The sequence below is a fragment of the Aotus nancymaae genome, unplaced genomic scaffold, assembly GCF_030222135.1.
Source record: "Aotus nancymaae isolate 86718 unplaced genomic scaffold, 86718_ANA_hifiasm-v0.15.2.pri h1tg000019l, whole genome shotgun sequence".
NCBI classification, from domain to species: domain Eukaryota; kingdom Metazoa; phylum Chordata; class Mammalia; order Primates; family Aotidae; genus Aotus; species Aotus nancymaae.
This window is the reverse complement of record NW_026988431.1, coordinates 17,395,703-17,416,621: the sequence shown is the minus strand read 5'-3', so window position 1 is coordinate 17,416,621 and position 20,919 is coordinate 17,395,703. Positions and strand designations below refer to the sequence as shown.

Genomic DNA, 20,919 nt, shown 5'->3' with positions numbered 1-20,919 from the left:
ATTTAGAATATACTCACGGTCAAAGTACTTTTTTATTTAGAATATACTCACTCTCAGAGTACCCTTTTATTTAGAATATACTGGCTCTCAAAGTACTCTTTTATAAAAAATATACTCACTCTCATTGTTGTCTTTTATTAAGAATATATTCATTCTCAAACTACTCTTTTTTAAAAAATATACACACTCTCAAAGTACTATTTTATAAAAAATACACTCACTCTCAAAATACTATTTTATGAAAATTATGCTCACTCTCAAATTACTCTTTTATTTAGAGTATACTCACTGTCAAGGTAATCTTTCATTAAAAATATACTCATTGTCAAAATACTCTTGTATTTAGGATATACTCACTCTCAAAGTACTCTTATGAAAAAGATACCCACTCCAAAGGTACTCTTTTATAAAAAATATACTCACTCTCAAAGTACTATTTTTCTTTGAATATACTCACTCTCAAACTACTCTTTAGTAAAAAATACTCAGTCTCAAAATACTCTTTTATAAAAAATATAATCACTCTCAAAGCACTCTTTTATTTAGAATGTACTCACTCTCAAAGTACTCCTTTATAAAAATATACTCACTCTCAAATTACTCTTTTATTTAGAAGATACTCACTCTCAATGTACTTTTATAAAAATATACCCACCCTCAAAGTACACTTTTATTTAGAATATACTCTCAAAGTACTCTTTATCAAAAACATACTCACTCTCAATTTACTCTTTTATAAAAAATATCCGTACTATCAAAGTACTCTTTTTATTTGAATATACTCTCTGTCAAACTACTCTTTAATAAAAAATATACTCAGTCTCATAATACACTTTTATAAAATATATACTAACTCTCAAAGTACTCTTTTATTTAGAATATACACGCTCCCAAAGTGTTCCTTAATAAAAAATAAACTCACTCTGAAAGTAATCTTTTATTTCGAATATACTCGCTCTCAAAATACTCTTTTAAAAAAAAATACCTGCTCTCAAATTAATTTTTATTTAGAATATCCTCACTCTCAAATTACTCTTTTATAAAAAATATATTCACTCTCAAACTACCCTTTTATAAAAAATATACTCACTCTCAACGAACTGTTTTATTTAGCTTATACTCACTCAAGTTAATCTTTTATAAAAAATACACTCACTCTCAAAGTACTCTTTTATTAAGAATATACTCCCTCTAAAAATACTCTTTTTTAAAAAATATACTCACTCTCAATGTACCTCTTTTATTTATAATATACTCAGGCTGAATGTACTCTTTTATAAAAAATATACTCACTCTCAAATTAGTCTTTTATTTAGAATATACTCACTTTCAATGTACTCTTTTACATAAAATATACTCACTTTCAGAGCACTCTTTTATTTAGAATATACTCACTCTCAATGCACTCTTTTATTTAGAATATACTCACTCTCAATAAACTCTTTTATGTATAATATACTCACTCTCAAATTACTCTTTTATAAAAAATATACTCTCTTGGAAATTACCCTTTGATAAAAAATATACTCACTCTCAAAGTAATATTTTATAAACAATATACTCACTCCCATAATAATATTTTATAAAAATTATGCTCACACTCAAATTACTCTTTTATTTAGATTATATATACTGTCAAAATAATCTTTTATAAAAAATATACTCACTCTCAAAATACTCTTTTATTTAAAATATAGTCACTCTCAATGTACTCTTTTATGAAAAATATACTCACTCCTAAGGTATTCTTTTTTTTTTTTTTATTGCATTTTAGGTTTTGGGGTACATGTGAAAAACATGCAGGATTGTTGCATAGGTGCATATGTGGCAGTGTGTTTGCTGCCTTCCTCCCCTTCACTTATATGTGGTATTTCTCCCCATGCTATCTCTCCCCAACTCCCCACCCCCCACTGTCCCCCCAACTCCCCCCCAACAGACCCCAGTGTATAGTGCTCCCCTCCCTGTGTCCATGTGTTCCCATTGTTCAACACCTGTCTATGAGTGAGAACATGCAATGTTTGATTTTGTGTTCTTGTGTCAGTTTGCTGAGAATGATGGTTTCCAGGTTCATCCATGTCCCTACAAATGATGCAAACTCATCATTTTCATGGCTGCATAATATTCCATGGTGTATATGTGCCACATTCTTCCAGTCCAGTTTATCATCGATGGGCATTTGGGTTGGTTCCAGGTCTTTGCTGTTGTAAACTGTGTTGAAATGAACATTTGTGTGCATGTGTCCTTATAGTAGAATGATTTGTAATTCTTTGGATATATACCCAGTAATGGGATTGCTGGGTCAAATGGAATTTCTATTTCTAGGTCCTTGAGGAATCACCACACTGTCTTCCACAATGGTTGAACTAACTTACACTCCCACCAACAGTGTAAAAGTGTTCCTATTTCTCCACATCCTCTCCAGCATCTGTTGTCTCCAGATTATTTAATGATCGCCGTTCTAACTGGCGTGAGATGGTATCTCAATGTAGTTTTGATTTGCATTTCTCTAATGACGAGTGATGATGAGCATTTTTTCATATGTTTGTTGGTCTCATGTATGTCTTCTTTTGTAAAGTGTCTGTTCATATCCTTTGCTCACTTTTGAAAGGACCTGTTTGTTTTTTTCTTGTAAATCTGTTTTAGTTCTTTGTAGATTCTGATTATTAGCCCTTTGTCAGATGGGTAGATTGCAAAATTTTTTTCCCATTCTGTTGGTTGTCAATTCACTCTAATGATTGTTTCTTTTGCTGTGCAGAAGCTCTGGAGTTGAATTAGGTCCCATTTGTCTATTTTGGCCTCTGTTGCCAAAGCTTTTGGTGTTTTAGTCATGAAGTTCTTCCCTATGCCTATGTCCTGAATGGTTTTGCCTAGATTTTCTTCTAGGGCTTTTATGGTGTTAGGTCTTCTGTTTAAGTCTTTAATCCATCTGGAGTTAATTTCAGTGTACGGTGTCAGGAAGGGGTCCAGTTTCTGCTGTCTGCACAGGACTAGCCAGTTTTCACAACACCGTTCGTTAAACAGGGAATCCTTTTCCCATTGCTTGTTTTTGTGAGGTTTGCCAAAGATCAGATGGTTGTAGATGTGTGGTATTGCCTCTGAGGCCTCTGTTCTGTTTCATTCACCTATATCTCTGTTTTGATACAAGTACCATGCTGTCTTGATTACTGTAGCCTTGTAGTATAGTTTGAAGTCAGGTAGTGTGATGCCTCCAGCTTTGTTCTTTTTGCCTATATTTGACTTGGCAATGTGGGCTCTTTTGGTTCCATATGAAGTTTGAGGTGGTTTTTTCCAGTTCTGTGAAGAATGCCATTGGTAGCTTGATGGGGATATCGTTGAATCTATAGATTACTTTGGGCAGTATGGTCATTTTTACAACATTGATTCTTCCTAACCATGAGCATGGAATGTTTCTCCATCTGTTTGTGTCCTCTCTTATTTCATTGAGCAGTGGTTTGTAGTTCTCCTTGAAGAGGTCTTTTACGTTCCTTGTTAGTTGTATTCCTAGATATTTTATTCCCTTTGTAGCAATTGTGAATGGCAGTTCGTTCTTGATGTGGCTCTCTTTAAGTCTGTTATTGGTATATAGGAATGCTTGTGATTCTTGCACATTGATTTTGTATCCTGAGACTTTGCTGAATTTGCTTATCAGTTTCAGGAGACTTTGGGCTGAGATGATGGGGCCTTCTAAATATATAATCATGTCATCTGCACATAGACAATTTGACTTCCCCCTTTCCTTATTGAATACCCTTTATTTCTTTTTCTTGCCTGATTGCTCTGGCTAGAACTTCCAATACTATATTGAATAGGATTGGTGAGAGAGGGCATCCTTGTCTAGTGCCAGATTTTGAAGGGAATGCTTCCAGTTTTTGCCCATTCATTATGATACTGGCTGTGAGTTTGTCATAAATAGCTTTTATTATTTTGAGATCTGTTCCATCAATAGCTAGTTTATTGAGGATTTTGCCTTCATTGTATACATGGAAATAATCATGTGGCTTCTGTGTTTGGTTCTGTTTATGTGGTGAATCATGTTTATAGATTTCTGTAAGTTGAATCAGCCTTGCATCCCAGGATGAATTTTTTTTTTTTTTTTTTTTAGACAGAGTCTCATTTCCACTCTTAGGCTCAAGCAATTCTCCTGCTCAGTCTCATGAGTAACTGGGATTACAGGTGCCCACCAGTGGGCCTGGTTAATTTTTGTATTTTTAGTAGAGATGGGGTTTCACCATGTTGGCCAGGCTGGTCTCAAACTCCTGACCTCAGGTGATCCACCCACCTCAGCCTCCCAAAGTGCTGGGATTACAGGCATGTGCCACCGCCCCCACCCCATAACCCATTTCTTTTTACCAACTTTGATTACAGAACTTGGCACGACTCCCAGATTCCCATAATGCAAATTGTCCTCCCCAATTATAACTGCCAGTTTGTTTTCATCTAAGAGAAACAAAACAAGACAAACAAAAATTGAACTGCTGGTCATTTCTGTGGATAAAAAGATAAGTATGGCCGGGTGCGGTGGCTGATGCCTGCAATTCCAGCACTTTGAGAGGCTGAGGCAGGCACATCACTTGAAGCCAGGAGTTCGAGACCAGCCTGACCAACATGGTGCATCCACCTCTCTACTAAAAATACAAAAATGAGTGAGGTGGGGTGGCATGCACCTGTAGTCCCATCTACTCAGGAGGCTGAGGCAGGAGAATCGCTTAACCCAGGAGGCAGAGGTTGCAGTGAGCAGAGATCATGCCACCGCACTGCAGCCTGGGCAACAAGATCGGAACTTCATCTCAAAACACAAAAAAAATAATGTGACTGCTATTTTCTGGTTATAATCACAGAGTTCATATGGAAAAGCTAAGCAATATGAAAAAATATGGAGTTAAAGTTTTTAAAAATTACCCCACATTGGATCAGTAAACCTTTTTTTTTTTCTCTTGAGACAGACTAGGTCTTGCTCTTGCCTAGCTGGTGTGCAGTGGCACAATCACAGATGACTGCAGCCTCAACCTCCTGGGCTCACTCTGTGCTCCTGCCTTGCCTCCCAAGGAGCTGGGACTACAGGTGCAGACTCCTACACCCAGCTAATTTTTTTTGTTTGTTTTTGTAGAGGTGAAGTCTCACTATGTTGCCCAGGCTGGTCTTGAACTCCTGGCCTCAAGTGATCCTCCCACCTCGGCCTTCCAAAGTGCTGGGATTACAGGCATGACCTTATCTGGAGACCGGGTAGATACAGAGGTCATCAAGTTAAAATGGGTCATGAAGGTGGGGCCCTGATCCCATATAACTGGTGTCCTTACTAAAAGGGAAATTTGTTGCCAGTAAAAAAAAAGAAAGAATAAAATATTTTTTTCCTGAGACAGTCTTGTTCTGTTACCCAGGCTGGAGTGTAGTGGTGTGATCATAGCTCAATGCAGCCTCAAACTCCTGGGTTCAAGTCATCCTCCCACCTAAGCTTCCTGAGTAGCTGGGACTACAGGTGTCTTCCACCATGCCCAGCTAATTTTCTGTATTTTATGTAGAGACGGTATCTCACTATGTTTCCCAGGCTGGTCTTGAACTTCTGGGCTCAAGCAATCCTGCCTCTGCCTCCCAAAGTGCTGGGATTATAGGTGTGAGCCACTGTGCCTGCCCAAAGGTAAATTTGCACACAGAGACAGACATGCATAGAAGGACAACGGCCACTATAAGTCAAAGGATGCCTGAGCCAGGAGAGGCTGGGACAGATTTTTCCCCAGAGCCTCCAGAGAGAGCCCGACCTGCAGACACCTGACTTTACACTTCCGGCCTCCCAACTGGGAGACAACAACTTTTTATCTATTAATTTATTGAGACAGGGTCTCACTCTGCCACCCAGGCTGGAGTGCAGTGGCATGATCTCAGCTCACTGCAGCCTCACTCTCCCTGGCTCAAGCAATCCTCCCCCCTTAGCCTCCTGAGTAGCTTGGGAACACAGACACATGCAACCATGCCTGGTTAATTTTTTTTTTTCTGAGATGGATTCTTGCTCTGTCCCTCAGTCTGGAGTAAAGTGGTGTGATCTCAGCTTACTGCAACCTCCACCTTCTGGGTTCAAGCAGTTCTTCTGCCTCAGCCTCCTGAGTAGCTAGGATTACAGATGTGAGCCATCACACCTAGCTAATTTTTGTATTTTTAGTAGAGACAAAGTTTCACCATGTTGGGCACACTGGTCTCGAACTCCTGACCTCATGATTTGCCTACCTCAGCCTCCCAAAGTGCTAGGATTACAGTTGTGAGCCACCACTCCCAGCCTTGCATTTTTTTCAGTAGAGATGGGGTTTCATCCTGTTGGCCTGGCTGGTCTCAAACTCCTGACCTCAAGAGATCCTCTCATGCTCCCAAAGTACAGGGATTACAGACATGAGTCATGGCATCTGGCCTGAGACAACAAATTTGTCTTGTTCTAAGCCACTTAGTTTTTGGCACTTTGTTACAGCATCCCTAGCAAAGTTATACGCAAGGAATAATCCATTTCATTGTTAAAGGACACAGAAGCTCATGCCCTCGGTCATTCATGAATGTGTAATTAGGTTTTGGCCAGGAACAGAGGGTCATGCTGGTAATCCCAGCACTTTGGAAGGCTGAGATGGGAGGATCACTTGAAGCCCAGAGTTTGAGGCCAGCCCAGCCAATATGGTGAGATCCCATCTCCACACACACACAAATATTAGTTGGGCATGGTAGCATGCACCTGTAATCTCAGCTACTCAGGAGGCTGAAGTGGGAGGACTGCTTGAGCCTGGGAGTAAGAGGCTGCAGTGAGCTATGATTGTACCACTGCACTGTAGCCTGGACAACACAGGAAGTCCCTATCTATCTCTAAAAAAAAAAACAAAAAGGGAGGGGGTTTGATTTTGTGTTTTTGTTGTTACTGTTGTTTTTTGAGATGGAGTCTCACACTCTGCCCAGGCTGGAGTTCAGTGGTTCAATCTCGGCTCACTGCAACCTCCACCTCCTGTGTTGAAGTGATTATCCCACCTCAGCCTCCCGAGTAGCTGGGAATCCAGGTCTACACCACCATACCCGGCTCATTTTTATATTTTAGTAGAGATGGAGTTTCACCATGTTGGCCAGACTGGTCTCAAACTCCTGACCTCAGGACATCCACCCGCCTTGGCCTCCCAAAGTGCTGGGATTACAGATGTGGGTCACTGCATCCAGTCAATTTCATGTTTTGGCTGGGTTGGGTCTGGCAGGTGTATGGTTATTAAACCAGGTCTAAATATTTCTAGGCTACCGGTGGCTCAGGCACGCACTGACAGCAATGTTGTGGGTGGTGATATTGGCTTCGAACATGGATGTAAACAAGATCTAGTCTCCTTTTTTCACCCAGACGGTGTCGATGAGCTGACCTAGGAGATAAAAGGACAGGTACATGAGGCCATATGTACATCCTGGGAAAGGGGATGCCAACTGCTGGGACCCCAGACCCCCTGCCACCACCCAGCACACCCAGCCAGTGGCTCTTCCATGTTCATTACAGCTTTTGAGAGGTTCACTATTCAAAGGAGGATGAATCAAGGAAAGTACAGGGCTGGGGCACAGTTCTGTTAAACATGACAAGGAATATGCTTTGGTTCAAGAAAACCCATGGCCAGGCACGGTGGCTCATGCCTGTAATCCCAGCACTTTAGGAGGCCGAGGTGGGAGGATCACTGGAGGTCAAGAGTTCGAGGCCATCATGGCCAACATAGTGAAACCCCATCTCTACTAAAAATACAAAAATTAACCAGGTGTGGTGGCACATGCCTGTAGTCTCAGCTACTGGAGAGGCTGAGGCCAGAGAATCCTGGCAGGTGGAGGTTGCAGTGAGTCAAGACCACACCATTGTATTCCAGCCTGGGTGACAGAGTGAGACTCCATCTAAAAAATAAAAATAAAAATAAAATGAGAAAATCCAATCCTTCTGCTAGGCATGGGGGTGCATGCTTGTAATCCCAGCACTTTGTGAGGTTGAGGTGGACAGATCACTTGAGGTCAGGAGTTCAAGATCAGCCTGGCTAACATGGCAAAACCTTGTCTCTGTTAAAAATACAAAAATGAACCGGGCATGGCTGTATGTGCCTGTAATCCCAGCTACTAAGGAGGCTGAGGCAGGAGAATCACTTGAACCCGGGAGGCGTAAATTGCAGTTAGATGAGATTACACCACTGCACTCCAGCCTGAGGGACAGAGCAAGACTCCCCCTTAAAAAAAAAAAAAATTGAGAGAAGACCAAGATATCTGCAGATAATGCACCGTGTCACTTTCCCTGTGCACTTTTTCTGCCACTTGGTAGACAGCTCCTAACATCATCATGATATCCTGGTGAAGGAGGGGTGGATACTGAGGTTGCTACAGTTTAATGAACCATTTTTCCCCCAGAGAGAGATGCTCATCTCCTGTCAGATTCCTTTGAGTGTTTTTCCAACCCCTGCTGTGGGTGGTTTACTCTCAGGGCATTTCTCCATGAAGCCACCAGGTGACGCCATTGCTGCATAAATGAAACAAACTGACCCAACATTAGAAAATAGTGTTCTACTTTCTTTGAGCTGGGTGGGGTAGGTCAAACCTGTAATCTCACAACTTAGGGAGGCTGAGGTGGGTAGATCACTTGAGGCCAGGAGTTCGAGACCAGCCTGGCAACATGGTGAAACCCTGTCTGTACTAAAAATACAAAAATGATCCAGGCATAGTGATTCACACCTGTCATCCTAGCTACTCGGGAGGCTGAGACAGGAGAATTGGTTGGGAAGCAGAGGTTGCAGTGAGCCAAGATTGCGACTCTGCACTCCAGCCTGGGTAACAGAGCGAGACTCCATCTCAAAAAAAAAAAAAAATAGTATTCCTAAGGACTGAGAGGGGAAACTGAGGCATGAAGAGTGGAGTTGGGGTGGGGCTTGGTGAGAGAATGGGTTCAAGTAACCTGTGAAGGACTCTCAGAAAGTCACAGCAACTTAAAAATCATTTATTCTACCTCCCACTTCCACATTTTCCAGATATAGAAACCAAAGCTGAGAGAGGGGAGATAACTATCCCAAAAGCACCAGGTTGGTAGGGAGCAGGGTTGCCAGAGAAAACACAGGACATCCAATGAAGTGTGAGTTTCGGACTCTCAGTGTATGTCTCAAATAATGCGCGAGACTTAAACTAAAACCTTATTCACTCTTTGTCTTCAAAGGTAACTGGCAACTATATGATGATTTGCTAAGCCTGCCAACCCTCATGAGGGTAAAATGAAGATTAGGCAAATACTTAAATATAATAAGCAAACATGCAAAATGAGGACAACTCTGTTCCCATTTTGCAGACAAGGGAATTGCACGTTAGGGAGGTGACTTGCCCCAAGGCCACACTCACAAGCATCAGAGTCAGGATTTGAACCCAGTCGTGATTCCAGAGGTTTCAACTTCACTGTTGTGACTAGGAACACTCTGTAGCCCGACTCCTGTGTGTGCATGTTCCGTCTTGAATATAACCCTCTCCCCATCGCGTAAGTGGGCCATTCTCCTCCCTGACATTGAAGGACCCCATCTTCAGCAGGCGCCTCCTGACCCAGCAGACCCCCATGAGCCCAGATCCCTGGGACCTGGTGGCTGCCCTTATCACATTCCCTGACTCCCCATCTTAGGACCCAAGTCTGACCCTCTTCAGGATCTGCAGCTGTGTTACAGGAAAGGGGACCCGATCCAGACCCCAAGGGAGGGTTCTTGGATCTCATGCAAGAAACAATTCAGGATGAGTCCATAAAGTGAAAGCCCATTTTTGTTTGTTTGTTTGTTTTTGTTTGTTTGGTTTTTTTGTTGAGATGGAGTCTCACTCCATTGCCCAGGCTAGATAGAGGGGAGCGGTGTAATCTTGGATCACTACAACCTACACCTCCCGGGTTCTAGTGATTTTCCTGCTTCAGCCTCCTGAGTAGCTGGTATCACAGGTGCATGTCACCACACCTGGCCAATTTTTATATTTCTAGTATAGACGGGGTTTCACCATGTTGGCCAGGCTGATCTCGAACTCTTGACTTCAGGTAATCTGCCTGCCTCAGCCTCCCAAATTGCTGGGATTACAGGTGTGAGCCACAGAGCAAGTTTATTCTTTCCTAAAAAGCGAGCTTTTTAGGAAAGTAAAGATAAAATGGCTACTCCATCGAGCAGCCCAGAGGGCGCTGGTCTCCATCTTTAGGGTTATTTCTTCATGACATGCTGAACAAGGGGTAGATTATTCACGACTCCCCTTTTATAGATCATATTGGGAAACTTTCTGATGTTGCCATGGCATCTGTAAACTGTCATGGCGCTGGTGGCAATGTAGCAGTGAGGACAACCAGAGGTCACTATGGTCGCCATCTTGGTTTTGGTGGGTTTTGGACTGGCTTCTTTACTACAGCCTGTTTTACTGGCCAGGTCTCTGTGACCTGTATCCTGTGCTGCCATCTTGTCTCACCCTGTGACTTAGAATGCCTTCACCACCTGGAAATGCAGCCCAGTAGGTGTCAGCATCCTATTACCCAGCTCCTATTCAAGATGGAGCTGCTGTGGTTCACACGCCTCTGGCAGCTGGGCTCCTCCGGATCTCCTGACGTTCTGTCCCCTCTGTCTCCAGCTCCTGGGTTCCTCCAATATCGCTGTCTTCCTGAGCTGCCTCCCTCTGAATTTCTTCATCACCAAGAAGAGGAATCACTGTCAGGTTAGGCTTTTGGGGAAGGGACGGACCAGGCAGGAAGTAGGGAGCGAGACACAGGCCCTGGTGTGGGCGATGGGGAGGGGAGAGCTGAGTGGGAGCCGGCGGGTCTGGCTTTGTTCTTGTCTCTGTGAGTTGCCCATTGTGCAGACCTGCCCCGCCCCATGGCAGTGGACGGTGGCTCCTTCCTCCAGTGTTCAGGCCCAAGGCCCTGGGTCAGATCAATGTCTTTTCCTCTGGCACCCCATCAGTCAGCAGATTTGCTTGGCGTCACGTTGAAAATGCATCCAGTAGCAAGGCCCTGGCTCACTCCCCACTTCTGCCCCAGACTCTCTCCACTTCCAGCCACAGGAGACCTGTGTGAGCTGAATCCATTGTACCCTCCTCTGCTCAGACCCACAGCAGCCCCATCTTCCTCGGTCTGAGCCAAAGGCCCCACAGTGACCCACCAGGCCTGCCCTGAGCTGCCTCATTGCCTCCAGCCTCATCTTCCACCCATCTGCCTCCCTTTCCCACCTACCACCCTTCCCCATCATCACACCTGCCTGAGGTTCACACATCTCTCCAGGCATCTGCTTTAGCTGTTCCCTCCACCTGGACCACCCTCACTCCAGAAGACCCTTGTCCCTTCCAGCACCCCCTGCAGTCAGGGCTGCCTCCCTCACCACCGTCCAGCAAGGACACGGCCTGCCCATCCCTCTCCTCCCAGCAGCTCCCTTCCTTGGCCTGCAATGAGTTCATTTTTGCTTTCCCCAGCACTTTCCACTTCCTAAAGGGCCCTGTAGGAAGCACCTGGCAGGGGCTAATGGCCTCGCTCTCCTTAGACTGGAAGCCCCACAGCAGCACGGGCTGCTCCGTGTGGCAGACTCAGTGTCTAGTTAGTGCTCAGCATGCAGAAGGTGCTGGATCAGTGTTTGAGAACTAGAAGAAAGGAGGGAGGGGAGAAGTGTAGGAGAGAGGAAGGGAACAAGGGAGGGAGGGGAGAAAGGAGGGAGGGGAGGAGAGAAAATAAGGGAGGGAAGGAAAGATAGGAAAGGGGAGGACAGATGGAGGGAAGGAAAGAGTTGAAAGAGGAAGAGAAGGAATGAGGGAGGGAAGAAAGGGAGGAGGGAGGGGAAAAAGGAGAGAGTGCAGTAAGAAAGGGCAGGAGAGCAGAAGATAGGAGTAGGGAAGAAAAGAAAGAAAGGTGGGAGAGAGGGAGGGAGGGAAGGGAGATGGAGGGAAGGAACTTATTTCCTTTCTAGGCCCAGCTGTCCCAATGTCCATCTGTCAGTTGGACTGTTTCTCCAGCCTCCTGCGTGGCCTCCTCTGGGCACAGTGACTCATGCCTGTAAACCCAGCACTTTGAGAGGTCAAAGCAGGTGGATCACCTGAGTTCAGGAGTTCTAAACCAGACTGGTCAACATGGCAAAATGCCATCTCTATTAAAAAATACAAAGATTAGCTGAGCATCGTGGCAGGCACCTATAATCCCAGCTACTCTAGAATCTCAGGCAGGAGAATCACTTGAACATGGGAGGCAGAGGTTACAGTGAGCCGAGATCATGCCACTGCACTCCAGCCTGGTAACAGAGCAAGACTCCATCTCAAACAAATAACAAAAAAACCTCCTCCAGGCAGCTGCCTTCTGATGATTACCCCCTCCCCTGAAGCACAGGAGATCCTGAAATCCTGCCTGACCCTAAAGTGCCAAGTAGCCCTGCCCATGCACTCCTCTGGCCACACTGAGTGTCCTCTGAATCATGCTGCTCCCTGTGCCTGGGTTTTTGCTGCCCCCTGTCTCAAAGCCTCCCCTCCTTCTTCCTGGCTCCATCCCCTCATCTTCTGCCTGTCCAGCACCCACCTCCTGGTCATTTAAGGTGTAGCTCGGGCTGTAATCCCAGAACTTTAGGAGGCCAGGGCAGAGGATCACTTGAACCCAAGAGCTTGAGGCCAACCTGGGCAACATAGTGAGACCACCCTAACTCCACCAAAAATGTAAAAGAAAGAAAAAAAGATGTAGCTCCGGCACCCACCTCCAGGTAGCCTTCTTGATGGTGGGCTGAGGGGCAGCCTCCGTTCTTTGGACATCAGAAGCTGCCTCCAGGGGCAGTGGTCATGGGTCAGCTCCTGCAGGAGTCCAGGCACAGGATGACGGTGGATGGATCAGGAATGAGGGTCAGAGATGCAGAGAGGCAGACAGCTTTGGGATGCAGTTGGTAAGATCAGTGGGATTTGCTGCAGGGTGACTGTCAGGGTGCAGGGGAGAATTCTGGACCAGCCTTGTCTTCATCTCTCTCTTCCCTCCAATCTCAGGAGAGCAAATGAGGCAGGAGGACTTGTGGGCCCAGCTTACCAGCTCCATCCTCAGGAACTCGAGGACCATCAAGTTCCTTGGCTGGGAGGGAGCCTTTCTGGACAGAGTCCTAGGCATCTGAGGCCAGGAGCTGGGTGCCTTGTGAACCTCTGGCCTCCTCTTCTCCATGTCACTGGTGTCCTTCCAAGTGTCTACATTTCTGGTGATGTCACTCTAGTCTCTATGCTGAGCAGGACTAGGGAAGGAGTGTGGGGGTCAGGAGGTGAGGTAGGTGGAGGCTCCCAAATCCTACCACCCTGTCCATCAAAACCCACACATTCTGGATCCTGTTCTCTCAGGGTTCCTGCTGTCTTCTGTGTGAATAAATTAATCACATCATTCTGGTGAAGGTGGCAGCAGCTGCTGAGGTCTGCTGTTCTGAGAGTTCCAGGCTTCTACTGATGTGGGGAGGAGGGTTAAGGTGCAGGCAGGCTGCAGAGGTAGAATCCAGGGTCTGAGTGGCTTTCCTGCTGCTGGCCAGCAGATGTCCACAACCACCCTGTCACTGACGTGATCCTTGTCCTGCCATTCTGTCATTTATTTCCAATGGCTGTCAGAACACTCTTCCTAAAGCACAGCTTTCAGAAGAATTTAAACATGTTGATGCATAGGCCAGGCACAGTGACTTATGCCTGCCATCCCAGCTCTTTGGGAGGAGGAGATGGCTTGAACCCAGGTGGTGGAGATTGCAGTGAGCTGAGATTGTGCCATTTCACTCCAGCCTAGGTGACAGAGCAAGACTTTTTCTCAAAAACAAAACAAAACTAAATAAAAGGACCATAAATGGGACCAACACCTAGAGCCCTCCCAGGCTGCTGTACCTAGGAGTCTCCAGGCTCAGTCCTCATGTCTATCACCTTGACAGAGAGGCCTTTCCTGACCACCTTCTCCTCCACCACAGCACCCACCCCTGCTCGTGCTAGTGCACTGTACACCTGCACCTGATTTCTCTTTATTTTTGAAGACAGTCTTCCTCTGTTACCAAGGCTGGAGTGCAGTGATGCAATGTAGGCTCACTGCAACCTCCACCTCCCAAGTTCAAGCAATCCTCCCACCTCACCCTCCTGAGTAGCTAGGATTACAGGCAGCTGCCACCACACCTGGGTCTTTTTTTTTTTTTTTTTTACTTTTATTAGAGATGGCATTTGACCATGTTGGCCAGGCTGGTCTTGAACTCCTAACCTCAAGGGATCCATCCACCTCAGCCTCCCAAAATGCTGGGATTACAGGTGTGAGACACCGCACCTGACTGTACCTGCTTTAGTATTTATTCTTCATAGCGTTCTCCACCTGATGTGCTGTCTGCATTAATGGTTTGTTTATGGATCGCCTATCTCTTTCCCCCTCATTAGAATGATGGATCCATTAAGAGAGCAGCAACTTTGTTTTGCTCAGTGCTGTTTCCCCAGAGCCTGGAACCCTGCCGGGGTATATGATAACCAGGCAGTGGTTATTCATAGAATGAATGAATGAATGTAAGAATGAATAAATGGCCGGGTGCTGTGGCTCATGCCTGTAATCCCAGCACTTTGGGAGGCCGAGGTGGGCGGATTGCTTGAGGTCAGGAGTTGGAGATCTGCCTGGACAACACAGTGAAACCCCATCTCTACTAAAAATAAAAAAGTTAGCTAGGAATGGTGATGCACTCCTGTAATCCCAGCTACTCAGGAGGCTGAGGCAGGAGAATTGCCTGCACCCAGGAGGTGGAGGTTGCAGTGAGTCGAGATCATGTCACTGCACTGTAGCCTGGCAGAAAGAGAGAGACCGTTTCAGAAATAAATAAAAATAATTTTAAAAAGGAATGAATGAAATACAAGAAGGCCTAGATAGAAGGAATAAGTTACAGTAATCAATAGTGCACAAGGGAAACTACAGTGAATGAGAATTTATTTGAATATTTCAGGATAGATAGAAGGATTTTTGTGTTCGTAAAACAAAAGATAAATATTTGAGGTGATGACTGTCTCAGTTACCCTGATTTGATCATTATATATTGTCTACAGCTGGGGTGCCCAACCCTCCTGGCCACGGATCAGTACCAGTCTGTAGCCTGTTTGTTTTTCTTTTTGAGACAGAGTCTCACTCTGTGCAGCGGTGCAATATCAGGTAAATGTAACCTCCACCTCCAAAGTTCAAGCAATTCTCCTGCCTCACCCTCCTGAGTAGCTGGGATTACAGGCATGTACAACCACACCTGGCTAATTTTTGTATTTTTAGTAGAGACAGGGTTTCACTATGTTGGCCAGGCTGGTCCCAAACTCCTTACTTCAGGTGATTCGCCCTTCTTATTCTCCCAAAGTGCTGGGATTACAAGTGTGAGCCATTGCACCCAGCCTATTTTTTTTTTTTTGACACAGAGTTTTGCTCTTGTTGCCCATGCTGGAATGCAGTGGCATGATCTTGGCTCTCTGCAACCTCTGTCTCCTAGATTCAAGTGACTTTCCTGCCTCAGACTCCCAAGGTGCTGGGATTACAGGTATGAGCCACCATGCCAGGCTAATTTTTGTATTTCTAGTAGAGACAGGGTGTCTCTATGTTGGTCAGGTTGGTATCAAACTCCCAACCTCAGCGGATCCACCTGCCTCAGTCTCCCAAAGTGCTGGGATTACAGGTGTGAGCCACCACACCCGGGTCACCTGTTAGGAACTGGGCAGGAAGCACAGCAGGTGAGCAGCGGGCAGGTGAGGGAGGCTTCATCTGTGTTCACAGCCACTCCTTACTGCTGGCATCACCCCCTGAGTTCCACCGCCTGTGAGATCAGTGGCATTGTTAGAGTCTCATAGGAGTGCAAACCCTACTGTAAACAGCACATGCAAGGGAGCTGGACTACGTGCTCCTTATGAGAATCCAATGCCTGTTATCTGTCACTGTCTCCCATCACCCCCAAAAGGGACCATCTAATTTCAGGAAAACAAGCTCAGGGCTCCCACTGATTCTACGTTACTATGAGTTGTGTAAGTATTTCATTATATATTACAATGTAATAATAGAAGTAGGCTGGGCACAGTGGCTTATGCCTATTATCCTAGTACTTTGGGAGGCTGAGGCAGGCAGATCACCTGAGGTCAGGAGTTCAAGACGAGCCTGGCCAACATGGTGAAACACCGTCTCTACTAAAGGTATACAAACTGGCTGGACATGGTGGCAGGAACCTGTAATCCCAGCTACTTGGGAGGCTGAGGCAGGAGAATTGCTTAAACCCAGGAGCAGAGGTGGCAGTGAGCCATGATCATAGCATTTTGGGAGGCTGAAGTGGGCAGATCACCTGAAGTCAGCAGTTCGAGACCAGCCTGGCCCACTGGTGAAACCCCGCCAGTAATAAAAATACAAAAATTAGCTGGGTGTGGTGGTAGGAGCCTATAAGCCAAGCTACTTGGGAGGATGAGGCAAAAGAATTGCTTGAACCCAGGAGGTGGAGGTTGCAGTGAGCTGAGATCATGTCCCTGCACTCCAGCCTGGGCAATACAGCAAGATTCGTTTTTAAAAAACAAAAAAACAAAAGGCAAGTCAGTTACAATGGCTTATACCTATAATCCCAGAACTTTGGGAGACCAAGGTGGAAAGATCACTTGAGGCTAGGAGTTTCAGGTAAACCTGGGCAACATAGCAAGACCCCATCTCTACAAAACATTTTTTAAAAATTAGGCACAGTGGCATGTGCCTGTAGTCTCAGCTACTCAGGAGGCTAGAGCAAGAGGTTTGCTGGAGCCCAGGAGGTGGAGGCTGCAGTCAGCCATGCTTGTGCCACTGCACTCCAGCCTGGGTGACAGAGACCCTGTCTCTCAAAAAAAAGAATTCAGAGTAGGGAAAGGTATGAATTCTAAGTTCAAGCATGCCACATCCCAAATTTCCTTCAGAAGTGTTGATGCATGCCCCAAGAAATCTGCATTCATTTCCCAGTGCTGCCTTAACAAAGTACCCTAAACTGTGTGACTTCAACCAGAGATTTATTCTCACAGTTCTGGAGGACAGGATCTGAAATCAAGGGATTTTTTTATTGTTTGTTTGTTTTTCCTGTGAAGGCTGTGAGGGAGGGTCTGTCCCAGGTCTCGCTCCTGGATTCTCAGAGCCTCCAGACTTCCTTGGCTTGTAGGTGGTCTTCTGTCTCTGTCTTGATATTGTCTTCACTTTGTAGGTATCTTTGTCCACACATCCCCTTTTTATAAGGACAGCAGGCACTTGGGATTAGGATTCACCCTCATTACCTCAGCTTAGCTTGTTCACATGTGAAGAGCCTATTTCCAAATAAGGTCGTATCCACAGACCCTGCGGCGTAGGGTGTCAGCGTCTTTTCAGGAGACACAGGACAATGCATTACGCTATAGATTTGCAAATATTTTTACTTTGAGTTTCTGGGTTTTTTCTTTTTCGCATCAGATGGGTGATGTGATGATACCGTAACAAGTTCTGAGGAAGGTACATATCATAAAATAGCATGAAAACCCAAATGTCATGCTTAGGTTTTGGTTTTTTAATTTTAATTTTTCTTGAGGCAAGGTCTTGCTGCATTACTCAGGCTGTAGGGCAGTGGTGCAAACATGGCTCACTGCAGCCTCGACCTCCTGGGCTCCAGCGATCTTCCCACCTCAGCCTCCCAAAGTGCTAGGATTATAGGAATGAGCCACCACCCCCAGCTGTTCCCTATTTTTTGTTTGTACGTTGTTCTTTTTACTCAAAAATACACATTTGCATCTGGGCATGCTGGCTCATGCCTGTAATCCTTAGCACTTTGGGAGGCCGAGGCAGGTGGATCACTTGAGGTCAGGAATTCAAGACAAGCCTGGGCAACATAGTATAATGCCTTTTCTACTAAAAATACAAAAATGAGCTGGAAGTGGTGGTGTGTGCCTGTAATCCCAGTGACTTGGGAGGCTTAGGCAGGAGAACCACTTGAACCCTGGAGGCAGATGTTGCAGTGAGCCAAGTTCATACTACTGTACTCCAGACTGGTTGGCAGAGCAAGACTCTGACTGAAATAAAAAAAAAAAAGAAATATACATACATATATATACACACACACTTTATATACATACACACACCCAAATGCACACCTTGGCAATCTTTTTATATATCAGCATTCGCTGGTACAATTTAAATTCTATGGTAGATTTCATTTAGATTAGTACAATCTGAATACTATGCTATTAAGTTCTACAACTAAAAAAAATAGGCAGTGCATTTAAATGATTCAAAGTTCAAAAACTATGAAAGAGTATAGAAACGAGTCTCCCATATGGCAGCCAGTGGCATATGTGTTTATTGAAATCTAATTGGGCCAGATATGGTGGCTCATGCCTATAATCCCAGCACTCTGGGAGGCTGAATCAGGTGGCTCATCTGAGGTCAGGAGTTTGAGACCAGCCTGACCAACATGGTGAAACCCCATCTCTACTAAAAACACAAAAAGTAGCCGGATGTGGTGGGGAGCCCCTGTAACCCTATCTACTTGGGAAGCTGAGGCAGGAGAACTGCTTGAACCTGGGGGACAGAGGTTGTGGTGAGCCAAGATCACACAACTTCACTCCAGCCTGGGCAACAGAGCTACACTCCATCTCAAAAAAGAAAAAGAAAAAGAAAATCTAAATGAATTAACATTAAAGAAAATGAAGGATTTGGTTCTTTGGCTGCGTGGGCCACATTTCAGGTGATCCACAGCTGCAGATGGCCAGGAAACATGGTCGTCATTGCAAAAAGTTCTATTGATTGGTGCTGGTGCAGCCTTAAAGCCGCTCTCCCACCCCTCCTCAAAGCCAACCACTGTTAGGGTTTTTTTTGGTGATTCCTTTCTGAGATGAGCTATGCACACAATCAGTACGTCGAGTTAATATATCCACGTAAAAAAAAAAAAAAAAAAATCAGTGTCTCCAGTGTAGTGCAAATGACCATGTAATAGTCCATGGAATGGAATGCTTTCAGCTAGGTTAATAATGAAGTGCTCTTGAGTTTTTCCCAGGTTTCGTCTGTTACAATTATTCTGTGGTGAACGCCATTCTCTCTGCAGAGTAAATTCTTAACAGTGGAATTCCCTGGCCATAAGGTTTATATGTTTTTCTCATTTCTTTTCTTTTTTCTTCCTTTTTTCTTTTCTTTCCTTTCTCTCCCTCCCTCTATTCCCTTTTTTCCTCGTCCTACCTCTTTTCTTCCCTTTCCCCCCTCTCTTCCCCCACCTTTTCTCTCTCCCCCACTTTCCTCTTTATTTTACAAGGTCTTCTATGCAACGGCATGATCCTAAATCACTGCAGCCTTGAACCCCTGGGCCCAAGCAATCCTCTTGCCTCAGCCTCCCAAGTAGCTGGGGCTAAGGCCTGTGCCACCATGCCCTTCAATTTTTTTCTTTTTTGTGGAGATGGGTCTTACTATGTTGTCCAGGCTCATTTTCATCTTAGTAGGTGCTTTTCAAGGGTTCTTACCCAAGGGTGCCTGGATAGAACTTAGTCACTTGAAGCCCTTGTCATTGTGTTGAAGTTTTGTGTCTGTCTCCTCGATCCTGGGGAGAAGATTTAAAACTTCTATCCCCTTTTCAAGCAGATCAGTAACTTCAAAAAGTGTACAAATGTTGGGAGGTGAGGCAGGAGGATCACATGAAGTCAGGAATTTGGGACCAGGCTGGCCAAGAAGGTGAAACTTTGTCTCTACCAAAAATACAAAACTTACCTGGGTGTGGTGCTGCACGTCTGTAGGCCCAGCTTCTCAGGAGGCTGAGCCATGTGAATTGCTTGAATCTGGAAGGTGGAGGTTGCAGTGAGTCGATATCGCACCACTGCACTCCAGTCAGGGTACAAATAGCAGCTTTAGGCTTGGGCCTGCCAGGCATGACCACTGGGCACATACAGCAGTGGATCACCCGATTCTGCCTCAGTTTCCAGTGTCTTCTCAGAGGGCTGGAGTGGAGCATCTGAAGCCAGGGCTGGATGTCTTGCTGCATAAATACTCTCTCCACTTCCACCTCTGCCGTCAGCCTGGGTGGGGAGAAGACCCATGTCAGGGGAGAGCCGTCTTCCTCCTAAAGCCCCACCTGTCTGATGGCTGAGACTTCTGCTTCATTTCCAGAACTCCCAGGGACCCTTGAACATCTTGTTATTTGCTAAATGTGCAAGCACAGATTGCCTGTACCTCCCCTTGGACCTTCCTGCTGCTCCCTATAGAGCTGTCTGAGGACTGGAAATATTTATTTGCCTTTGGAGAAATTCTAGTTCCATCTGCCCCAGACTCATCAAAATGACAGTAACAGCCTGTGCTCTGTAACTTTCTGGAGGCTGTTCCAGCAGACAGGAGGTTCCTTCTTCAAGTCCTCCTTGTAACCCCATACAAGATGAGGAAACGGAGACAGATGAGCTCATGAATACAAAGTGCCAGAGTTTGGGTTCAACCTCGAATCCCTGGGCCCAAGGGTTTGAGGCTTGGGCTCAATCTTAAAGTTTGTGGGATTTAAGGTTGGTGTGGGAAGTGTTCTGTTTGGCACCCCCTACCCAGTGTGTAGGGGTTGGGTCCTGGGTTGCCTGGAGAGCCCCAATTTATGCCTGCTGACCTGACACATTTGTGACTAGTGTTCTAACTGCAAAGTTTTGTGGTTTGGGAGAGAAATTCTGTGCTCGCCCTGTTCACGTGCACCCTGAGGAAGCTCTGACACCGCCGCTCAGCCTCTGATACACACTGGAGAAAGCCAGCGCTAGGATGTGCCTGTCAGCAGGAAGAGCTGCGAGCATCTACATCCACATGTAGACATATTTGTACACACATTCATATACACACATCCATATATATACACTTCTTTACACACATCCATACACACCTGAATACCCACACATTCATACACATCTATAGACACATGCATGTACACATCACTGTACACACATCCATATGCACACATTTGTACACACATATATGTATTTCTGTATATCTGTATA

At 45.3% G+C, this 20,919-nt stretch overlaps 1 protein-coding gene and 1 pseudogene across 2 annotated transcripts in view; both read right to left on the bottom strand.

Moving 5' to 3' along the window:
• Positions 1–16,942: 16,942 nt before the first annotated feature.
• Positions 16,943–20,919, bottom strand: part of LOC105727047 (amyloid-beta A4 precursor protein-binding family A member 2-like) — a 72,262-nt gene continuing 68,285 nt past the window's right edge. For both annotated transcript variants that reach the window (XR_010343442.1, XM_064378652.1), the window contains one exon: positions 16,943–19,971. The gene's annotated coding sequence lies outside the window, so the exon portion shown is untranslated. The remainder of the gene's footprint in view (positions 19,972–20,919) is intronic.
• LOC135275979 (small nucleolar RNA U13) lies at positions 17,384–17,481 on the bottom strand (annotated as a pseudogene).